This window comes from Dasypus novemcinctus, chromosome 7 (genome assembly GCF_030445035.2).
Source record: "Dasypus novemcinctus isolate mDasNov1 chromosome 7, mDasNov1.1.hap2, whole genome shotgun sequence".
Taxonomy (NCBI): Eukaryota; Metazoa; Chordata; class Mammalia; order Cingulata; family Dasypodidae; genus Dasypus; species Dasypus novemcinctus.
Window position 1 is genome coordinate 91,278,084 of NC_080679.1, and position 11,849 is coordinate 91,289,932.

Below are 11,849 nucleotides of genomic sequence, written 5' to 3' on the forward strand. Positions count from 1 at the left end.
ACAGCTGCTGCCCAAGATGCTCACATGGGAAAATAATGCTAATGCATCATGGAGTTGGTGCATCCTGGACACTGAAAGCCATGAAATTTCAAACCTGAATGGTTTTAATTTGATTTAGCTAAATGACAGAGAACAGCATGTTTCATGTTATTCTTCTAACAACTACCAATATATTGAGTTAAGCATTAATTTTTTTCCAAAATTTTGGGTATGAATCAGGGTCACAGTCACTTTTCTGTTAATGGCTCACCTTAGGAATGTCATAACTTTTTTCAAAAGTGTGGTTCCTTTGAACACTTCACCTTGGCTTTGCAGTGTATTTTTTATTGTCATTGTCTATTTCTTGTTGTTGGTGTCTATTTCTCTAATTGTTTTATGTTATTTAATATTCATTAGATTTTTAATTGCACAACCATGTAGAAAATGACTAGATAAGAGATGTCTGTGTAGTTAGCATACAAATTTAATTGCTAAGATTTTTCCGTATTTAATACAGATTTTTTTTTAAGGAAGAACCCATCAGGGCCCTCTTTACCTTCCTTACCTTTTCTTCCCCAGAGGTAGCCACTGGCCTTCTGTATTTATTTTAAACTTTTATTTTTATGTACATATAAGTACCTAAGCATATATAGTATATTGTACATATTTTTTACAACTTGCTTTTTATTTTTTTAGTGTGCTTCCAGTTGTTCCCTGGGAATATCCTATATGCTAGATGTCATTAAATGCCACTTGTACCAAGTTACACTCATGCCAAACATATAATATGTCGATTTTCTCCACGTCCTTGCCAATAAACTTAGTGTTATTAGCCATGTAATTATTTTGTCAATTGGATGGTTATGACATGGAATATTTTTCCTAGATTTTACATTTCCCTGGTTGTTTGCAAGGTTAAGCATTTCCTTATATGTTTTTTCGTTATTCAGGTTTCTTCTCCTGTGAATTGCCTGTTCATATATTTTGCCCATTTTTCTTTTGAATTCTTCAGCATTCCCTTACAGATATGTTGGAGTTCTTTATATACTCTGGATACCAGTCCTTTGTTGATTATACCTATGATGGTCCTTTACTTTCAAACTTCCCATATCATTGTCTTTTAGGGGTAGAGCAGGTATATCCAACATATAACTAGATTTTTAAAAATCTGTCTTTTCAACAAAGAGTTTAATCTACTTACAAATATTGCGATTACTGACATATTTTATTCATTCTTCTATCATATTTTGTATTTCTAATTTCATTACTTTTTCTTTATTTCTTATTACCTCTTTCCTGCCTTCTATACAGTGATTAGGTTTTCTGTGGACCCCTTTTCAGTGTGCTGATTTGGAGTTTATATATTCTATTTCTATTCTTCTAGTAGTGACCCTTACATTTTAACCAGCATACTTGACTTAATATATATGGTTAATTAATAGCTATACTCTCTTCCTGAACAACACAAGGAACTTGGCACACTTCAACCACTCCTGCACATTTCCTATGTAATTTAATCTGCCTGTTTTATGCACCCTCCCCCCACCACTAGTCATTATTAGTATCACTATTTTGGTTACAGTTAAAATTAAATTGAGGTCGGGGCAAGATGGCGGCTGAGTGAACATCCCTGTTAGGGTCTTCTGCAGGGAATCGGCTGGGCGGCGTTGGAGACTCTTTGGGACCGGATTGTTTCGGGATTTTGATGGTCCAGAGGTGTCTGGACATCGATTTGGAGGGAAGGTAACAGAGAGGATCAGTCTGTGAAATATACACGGAGATCCCAGCTACCTGTAGAGGATTCCCTCCTTGGGTAGGCGGAGACGAGGCATCTAGCCCCGCTTGGTGGGGCTGAGCCAGGCCAGGCCACAGCGGCGGACGCCGGAGCCGGGCCGGGCTGCGCCGGTGGCGAGCGGGGCCGGGCGGGGCCGAGCCAGGCCGAGCCGGGCCGCGGCGGCGTGCGGAGCCGGGCGGGGCCGGTTCAGGCCGCGGCGGCGGGCGGCGGACGCCGGAGCCGGGCCTGGGCCGCTGTAGGGAGCGGAGCCGGGCGTGGCCGGGCCGCGGCGGCGTATGGAGCCGGGCGGGGCCGGTGCAGGCTGCGGCGGCGAGAGGCGGACGCCGGAGCTGGGCCGGGCCGCTGTAGCGAGCGGAGCCAGGCGGAGCAGGGTCAGGCCACGGCGGAGTACGGAGCCGGGCGGGGCTGGTCCAGGCCGCGGCGGCGGGAGGTGGACGCGGGAGCCGGCTGGGCCGCTGTAGCGAGCGGAGCCGGGCGGAGCCAGGCCAGGCCGCGGCGGTGTAAGGAGCCAGGCAGAGCCGGTCCAGGCCTCCGCGGCGGGCGGAGCCGGGCCTGCGGAGGGGTTTCTGTTCTTTGTTTTTTTTTTTTTTTTTTTGGAGCATCTGCAGTACTGGGGAGTTCGTGGGCCCTGGGCGGCCTATTGGGGGTTTGTGGGAAGGGAGGTGCTTGCAGACCCATTTGGGCAGACAGACGGGGGGTTTTAGGGCAAAGCGGGGGGAAGTTGTTGTTTTAGATAGTGTTGCAATTGTGACACGTGTATACCTGTATCTCTCTTCCCCCTATCCATTCCCCACCGTTTGCCCATCCTCTTTTTCTTTTTTCCTTTCTTCTTGTCTTTCTTTTTTTCTTTATTATAATTAGTTTTTTTTGTTTTTCGGTTTTCTCTCTCCCTCTTGTCCCTCATCTTCCACTTATTTTATTTTAATTTAAGTATATAATAGGTGCTACAGGGAACACCTCACATTTGCTGGGGTTTTCCCATCCTCCACTGTCTCATTTCTGTGTGAACTGATTTAGGCTACCTACACTATCCCCCTTCCCCTGCATCTTGATATCCACTATCATCTACTGTCTCTCCTATATTCCACCCCCCACCTCCCGTTCTTTGATCCACAAAGTGTCTAACTCTTAATTTCTAATACCTTTGTTCTGTTTTCTGTCTGTTATCCACTCTTGAAACTATTACCTTTCTTTTCTTTTTCCCTCTCTCATGAAAACAATAGCTTTGTAGTTCATACCATATTCCTCCCATATTCAGTCATCTACTTCATAAAAGGTACTCTACCTACAGCTATAACTCTATACAATCTACATGAATCTAACCTCCATCCTCCCAGATCTCATATTCTTGCTTCGTTAACATACATCACCAATACTACTTTACACTTTTCCCTTGCTTACACAATTGCCTTTCCCCAACACTAATACTTTCCTCTAAAGTGAGCTTAACCAACAACAAGTAACTAGAATAAGAAGAAAAAACTGACAAAGAGAAGATATAACACCTATGCAAAAATAACAACTAATTAACCTCCAAGAGCAGACAAAGAAGCTAAGGAACTGATTAAATTCGTCAAAATAAAGAGATGACCAGAAAGCAACAAAAACCTACAAACCAAACCAATAATCAGGAAAACATGGCTGAATCCAATCAACAAACCAATAATCACGAAGGGGAGCAAAACTTGGCACAAGCAATGAAAGATCTCAGAACATTTATCACCGACAAATTTGATGCAGTAATGAAAGAGGTTAACAACATGAAGACATCACTTGGAGGGGAAATTGCAGACATACGCAAAAACATAACAGATATGATGGGAATGAACACCACAGTTCAAGAAATCAAAAATACACTTGCAGCAAATATCAGCAGACTAGAAGAGACAGAGCAGAGAATTAGTGATGTGGAAGACAGTACATCAGAAATCAAACAGATAGTAGAAGGGGTTAATAAGAAGATAGAAAAAAATCCAATTAGGATTTAGGGACCTGAATGACAATGCAAAACGCTCAAACATACGTATTATAGGCATTCCAGAAGGTGAAGAGAAGGGAAAGGGGTCAGAAGGAGTGTTGCAGGAAATAATGGCTGAAAACTTCCCAAATCTACTGAAAGAGACAGATGTACATATCCAAGAAGCACAGCGCACTCCACAAGTCATAAACCCCAACAGGCCCACCCCAAGACATATACTTGTCAAATTATCCAATGCTCAAGACAAAGAGAAAATCCTAAAAGCAGCAAGAGAAAAGAAAACCATCACATACAAGGGAAGCTCAATTAGATTAAGTGCTGATTTCTCTTCTGAAACCATGGAGGCAAGAAGACAGTGGTATGATATAGTCAAGGTACTAAAGGAAAAAAATTTCCAACCAAGAATACTCTATCCAGCTAAACTAGCATTCAAACATGATGGAGAGTTCAAAATATTCGCAGACAAACAGAAACTGAAAGAGTATACCAACAAGAAACCTCCCCTTCAAGAAATTCTAAAGGGAGTTCTGCAGGAAGAAAGGAAAAAACAGGAAAGGCAAAGTTGGAGGAGAGTATGAGACCAACAACAACAACAAAAAAGACAAAAAAATATATACAAACAAAATATGACAAACACAAATCCAATCAAAATATGGCTAACACAAATAATTCCTTGATAGTAATAACACTGAATGTCAACGGATTAAACTCACCTATCAAAAGATTCAGACTGGGACATTGGATAAGGAAATATGACCCATCCATATGCTGTCTACAAGAGACACATCTTAGACCCAGAGACGCATGGAGATTGAAATTGAATGGCTGGAAAACAATCATACAAGCTAACAATAACCAAAAAAAGGCAGGAGTAGCTATATTAATATCAGACAAAATAGACTTTAAATGTGAAACAATTGTGAGAGACAAAGAAGGATACTACACTTTAGTCAAAGGGAAAATCTGTCAAGAAGATCGAACAATCATAAATATCTATGCCCCTAACAAGGGTGCCTCTAAATACGTCAGGCAAACGCTGGAAAAACTAAGTGAAAGAATAGATACATCTACAATTATAGTGGGGGATTTTAATACACCACTATCAACTCTGGACAGAACATCTCAAAAGAGAATCACCAAAGAAACAAAACATCTGAATAGTATATTAGCAGAGCTCGATCTAATAGACATATATAGATCGCTACACCCAAACACAGCAGGATATACATTTTTCTCAAGCGCACATGGATCATTCTCCAAGATAGATCATATGCTAGGCCACAAAGAAAGGCTGAACGAATTCAGAAAGATTGAAATCATACAAAACATTATCTCTGACCACAGTGGAGTCAAGCTGGAGATTTGCAAGGGACAGAAGCCCAGATTTCACACCACGATTTGGAAATTAAACAGCACACTCTTAGAAAAACAGTGGGTCAAAGAGGAAATCTCAAAAGAAATCAATGACTACCTTGAAACAAATGATAATGATAACACAACATACCAAAATTTATGGGATGCAGCAAAAGCAGTACTGAGAGGGAAGTTTATAGCCATAAATTCATATATCAAAAAAGAAGAAAGAGCAAAAATTGAAGAACTAACTGCACATTTGAAGGACTTAGAAAAACAACAACAAAGTAACCCAACAGGAAGAAGAAGGAAGGAAATAACAAAGATAAGAGCAGAACTAAATGAAATAGAAAATAAGAAAGCACTTGAACAGATAAACAAGACCAAGAGCTGGTTTTTTGAGAAGATTAACAAAATTGACAAACCTTTAGCAACACTAACAAAGAAAAAAAGAGAGAAGATGCAAATACACAAAATAAGAAATGAGAAAGGCGATATCACCACTGACCCCACAGAAATAAAGACTATCATAAGAGGATATTTTGAAAAACTATATTCCAACAAAAATGACAATCTAGAGGAAATGGACAAATTCCTAGAAACACATAAGCAGCCCATATTGACAAAAGAAGAAATTGATGATCTTAACAAACCAATCACAAGCAGAGAGATAGAATCAGTTATTAAAAATCTCCCAACTAAGAAGAGCCCAGGGCCAGATGGCTTCACAGGTGAATTCTACAAAACATTCCGGAAAGAACTGACACCAATCCTGCTGAAACTATTCCAAAACATCGAAACAGAAAGAACATTACCCAACTCCTTTTATGATGCCAACATTACCCTAGTACCAAAGCCAAACAAAGACATCACAAGAAAGGAAAATTACAGACCAATTTCTCTAATGAACCTAGACGCAAAAATACTTAACAAAATACTTGCTAATCGTATTCAACAACACATTAAACATATTATACACCACGACCAAGTGGGATTCATCCCAGGTATGCAAGGATGGTTCAACATAAGAAAATCAATCAACATAATACAACATATAAACAGATTGAAGGAAAAAAATCACATGATTATATCTATTGATGCAGAAAAAGCATTTGACAAAATACAGCACCCTTTCTTGATAAAAACACTCCAAAAGATTGGAATACAAGGGAATTTTTTGAACATGATAAAGAGTATATATGAAAAACCTAAAGCCAATATTGTTTACAATGGAGAAATCCTAGACTCCTTCCCTCTAAACTCAGGAACAAGACAAGGATGCCCACTGTCTCCGCTCCTATTTAACATTGTCTTAGAAGTACTTGCTCGAGCACTGAGGCAAGAACCAGAAATAAAAGGCATTCAAATTGGAAAGGAAGAAGTCAAAATTTCATTATTTGCAGATGACATGATCCTATACATAGAAAACCCTGAGAGATCTACAACGAAGATTCTAGAACTCATAAATGAGTTTAGTAAAGTCGCAGGTTATAAGATCAATGTGCAAAAATCAGTAGCATTTCTGTACACCAATAATGAGCAAGATCAGGAGGAAATCAAGAAACAAATACCATTCACAATAGTAAATAAAAAAATCAAATACTTAGGAATAAATTTAACTAAAGAGGTAAAGAACTTATACACCGAGAACTATACAAGATTGTTCAAGGAAATCAAAGAAGACCTAAATAAATGGAAGACTATTCCTTGTTCATGGATAGGAAGACTGAACATTATTAAGATGTCTATCCTACCAAAACTGATCTACACATTCAATGCAATCCCAATAAAAATCAATGCAGCCTTCTTTAAGGAACTAGAAAAACGAACTATGAAATTTATTTGGAAAGGAAAGAGACCCCGAATAGCCAAAGACATACTGAAAAAGAAAAACGAAATTGGAGGAATCACACTACCTGACTTCAAAACATACTATAAAGCTACGGTGGTGAAAACAGCATGGTATTGGCATAAGGAGAGACACATAGACCAATGGAATCGAATTGAAAGCTCTGATATAGAACCTCACATATACAACCACATAATATTCGATAAAGCCACCAAACCCTCTCAACTGGGAGAGAGTGGCCTATTCAACAAATGGTGTCTGGAGAACTGGATAGCCATATGTAGAAGAATGAAAGAGGATTACCATCTCACACCTTATACAAAGATCAACTCAAGATGGATCAAAGACCTAAATATAAGAGCCAAGATCATAAAAACCTTAGAAAGCAGTGTAGGGAAACATCTACAGGACCTTGTAATAGGAAATGGATTTATGAATATCTCACCAAAAGCAGGAGCAGCAAAAGAACTAATAGATAAATGGGACTTCCTCAAAATTAAAGCCTTCTGCACCTCAAAGGAGTTTGTCAAGAAAGTAAAAAGGGAGCCCACACAGTGGGAGAAAATATTTGGCAATCATATATCTGATAAGAAACTTATAACTTGCATATATAAAGAACTCCTATATCTTGAAAATAAAAAGATAAACAACCCATTTAAAAAATGGGAAAAAGACTTAAACAGACACTTCTCCGAAGAAGAAATACAAATGGCAAGAAAGGACATGAAAAAATGTTCCAAATCTCTAGCTATCAGGGAAATGCAAATCAAAACTACAATGAGATACCATCTTACACCCATAAGATTGGCAGCTATGAAAAAAACAGAAGAATACAAGTGCTGGAGAGGATGTGAAGGAAGGGGAACACTCATCCACTGCTGGTGGGAATGCAGAAGGATCCAACCATTCTGGAGGACAGTATGGCGGTTTCTCAAAAAACTAGCCATAGATTTGCCATATGACCCAGCAATACCACTGCTGGGTAAATACCCAGCAGAACTGAAAACAAGGACACAAACCGATATATGTACACCAATGTTCATAGCAGCATTGTTCACTATTGCCAAAAGTTGGAATCAACCCAAATGCCCATCAACAGATGAGTGGATCAATAAAATGTGGTATATACACACAATGGAATACTACTCGGCTGTAAGAACAAACACACTACAAACACATGTGATAACATGGATGAATCTTGAGAACCTTATGTTGAGTGAAGCAACCCAGACATTGAAGGACAAATACTACATGACCTCAATGATATGAAATAAACAAGCTGCCCTAGATAGCAAGAGACTGAACGATAGGCTTACAGGAAATCGGAGGGTGGAGGAAGGATATGAGCCGATGTCTGCAGGGGTGGAATTTAAGACGAGATGGTGGTAAGTATATGAACACAAAGAAGAGATAAAAGGGGGGCAAGGGGGTGTCTTTGGTTGGGGCTTTGCGGGTTTGAGGGTGGCTGGGGAGGGACGGATGGGTAACATTGCCCAAAAGTGGGGGGAGGGAGGGGTAGCATACGAACACAGGAGAGGGTCAGGTGTTGGTGGAGAGTAAAATGCCGAGAAAATCATATCAAAATATAATAAAGAGGGTTACCTGTTTAGACTGCTCGGAGGGGAGGGTCTGATGCAGGACGGGCTCCTGGGGAATGTCTAAATGCTCATTCTGCCAGAGTGTGTGACACCATGGAGTAGAAACCCAAGTAGTGAGAGTGGGGGTGGACCCACATCCTGGGGAGGACTAATGCCATCAAATAGAGGGAACTGTATCCCTCAAGAGAAAGGGTGGCTCCCAGGGCATTGGGGCAGTTGAGCAAGTTAGGCCCTGAACACTATTCCATCTATCTCTGGAAGGGGCTCCTCAGGAAACGGAGGTTGGCTGTCACTGTGGGCACCAAGGTGGAAGGGAAAATGGACGTTAAATGTGTGGAACCAAAGTAAATGGGGGGTAAGAGAGGAGTTTCTTGAGAGTACACAAGGATGGATATAAAACATGCAATATTACACCATAACATATAGGAGATGACAGACTGATAATGTAAACCATAATGTAAAACATAGGATAACTAAAAATGTAAAGAACTGTGTATCCTAAAGTATGCACCATAATGTAAGCACAGATGTCACCTTGTTAGAAAGCTAATGTCTCAGACTCTGTACATCACTTTAAGTAAATATGATATGAATAGGGCGTAAGAGTATCACTGTGGAAAGGGAAAAGGTTTTCTGGTGGATGTGTGGGAGTGCTGTATATTATATATATACATTGCTGTGGTCTAGGACTCCTGTGAAGAAAAGCTGAATAATTAGGGGGGGGGGGGGGAAAGAAAAAGATAGGATGTGGAATTTTTTCAAGTCAACATTCTTTATCTAAGCTCTTTATCTAACTTTATCCAAGTTCTTTATCTATCCTTTAAACCCATCGCTATATGCCATTCCCTAGTAAGGGACCATGACATTATATTGGGCTTCAAATTTCGGGGAGTTCTGGATCACAGAGTGTTTCAACAATGGCAATGGAGGGATACTGGTATGGGATACCAATGACAGGTGATATATGGCTGACAGGGAGCTGTACAGAACATAGGTCCAGGGTGCATGGTAATGTTTGGATATACTCATAGTGGCAACAATTAAAAACCACAGCAGGGGGGGTACTGGGTTCCTGGCCAGTGGTGCTCTGTCGTGGTCCCTAGGGGAGCAGCGACAGACTCCCAGGTACAGTGGCGGGGACTGGGAGGGAGTGAGGGTTCAACAGTGAGCCCCTGATGCTAATGACTATGCTTGTGAGCTGATAAACCTAAAATAAGAACAAGGCCTAGAGCAACATTGTGCCTGGGAATTTCCTCCTGTCAGCCTTCATGTTACTCAAATGTGGCCAGTCTCGAAGCCAAACTCAGCATGTAAATGCAATGCCTTCCCCCCAGCGTGGGACATGACACCCGGGGATGAGCCTCCCTGGCAACGAGGGACCACTATCAACTACCAACTGATGATGCAACTGGAAAATGACCTTATATGGAAGGTTCAATGCGGATCAGCAGAATATCCATGTCTACATAAAATACCATGACTTTAAAATGCTGTTTGACCTAAAGTAAGGGGGAAATGGAAAGGAGAAATGAGTTTATATGGCTACGAGTTTCTAAAAAAGAGTCTGGAGGCTGGCAGAAGGATTGCCCTCATGCACAACTGAGCAGAGTCAGAGAGACAGATAAAGCAGATACAACCCCCAGATATTGGTTCCTTTGAGGGCTAAAGAGACCCATGGGAGTTATGGTCATGGCCGATGGGGTTAACTACCAGGGCAGATGGCCCCTCTTTGGAAATGGTGTTTATGTGTGATGAATCTGGACTCAAATGGGATCTCCCTTCATAAGACTTTCATGCTAATGTGCTGGAGGTGCAGTTAATGTTGGGGTTTAAGATATATTTAGGGGATTTGAATCTCTGGACTGACAATGTGATAGCCAGGTCCTGAGCCTCAACAGACTCCAGCACCTACAATCTGATCTATTGGACTTACCACACTCAGCTAAGATGGAGTTGAAGAAGGACAACCACCACACCATGGAGCCTAGAGTGATTACAACTGAAAATGGGAGGATTGCATCCAGCATCCATGTGGAATCTGAGCCTCCTCTTGACATAGAGGTGCAATGGACACAACCAATCCAATGTCCACATAGAAGAGGTGGCATTGGATTGGGAAAAGTGGACATGGTGGACGATGGGTATGGGGAAAGGCAGGAAGAGATGAGAGGTGGAGGCGTCTTTGGGACATGGAGCTGCCCTGGATGGTGCTTCAGAGGTAATCACCGGACATTGTAAATCCTCACAGGGCCCACTGGATGGAATGGAGGAGAGTATGGGCCATGATGTGAACCATTGTCTATGAGGTGCAGAGGTGCCCAAAGATGTACTTACCAAATCCAATGGATGTGTCATGATGATGGGAACGAGTGTTGTTGGGGGGGGGAGAGGGGGGGTGGGGGGGTGGGGTTGAATGGGACCTCACATATATATTTTTAATGTAATATTATTACAAAGTCAATAAAAAAAAAAAAAGAAAAAAAAATTAAATTGCCCAAGTCTGCCAATTTGTTCAATTATCATTGTTTCTCAGATCTCATTTCTCCCTTTATTTCTTTCTTTTTAGAGTTCATTATATGATAGTTCTTCAGCTTGGACATTTGTCTGAAAATTCCTTTATTTTGCCCTCATGACTGAGTGATTATTTAGTATGGTATAGAATTCTAGGTTGGCAGTTACTTTCCCTTAGCACTTATAGAATATTAGTTCCTTATCTTCCGCTATCTATTGTTGCTTATGAAAAGTTTGATCTCATCTCTTGTTGTATATTAGTAAGTAATCTGTGTTTTCTTCTTGGTGGCTTTTAGATTTTCACTTTATATTCTGAAATTTTGTTAAAGAGAGTTGAAGCGTGACTGTTTTTAATACATTCTTCTCAGAGCTCATTGTGAGAATAGATGTCTGTTATCAATTCTGAAGAATTCTCTTTCTTCTTTGAATTTATCCTCTCCTTCTGCTTGCCTATTAGATACATCTTGGGCCATCTCAGTCAGTCTGAGATGCCACTCTGCTACAAACAGGGAAATTTTCTCTGTCTTTTCCTCACTCGTTCTCTATTTAAGTGTTTTTAACCAGCTAATCCCTCTGAATTTGCAGTGGTACTTATTTGCAGTGGTAGACTGCAGTAATGGCTCCAGTTCTTCACTCCTCCCTGTGTCCACAATTTATTCCATGTAACTGCAATGCCTACCTGCCTTAACTGGAGTGACCTGCCCTGCCCCTTTGACTCTGTACTTGGACTTCATTATTTTGATCAAGAAAATGAGGCAGAAGTGACAGTGTGCCAGTTGTTTGTTC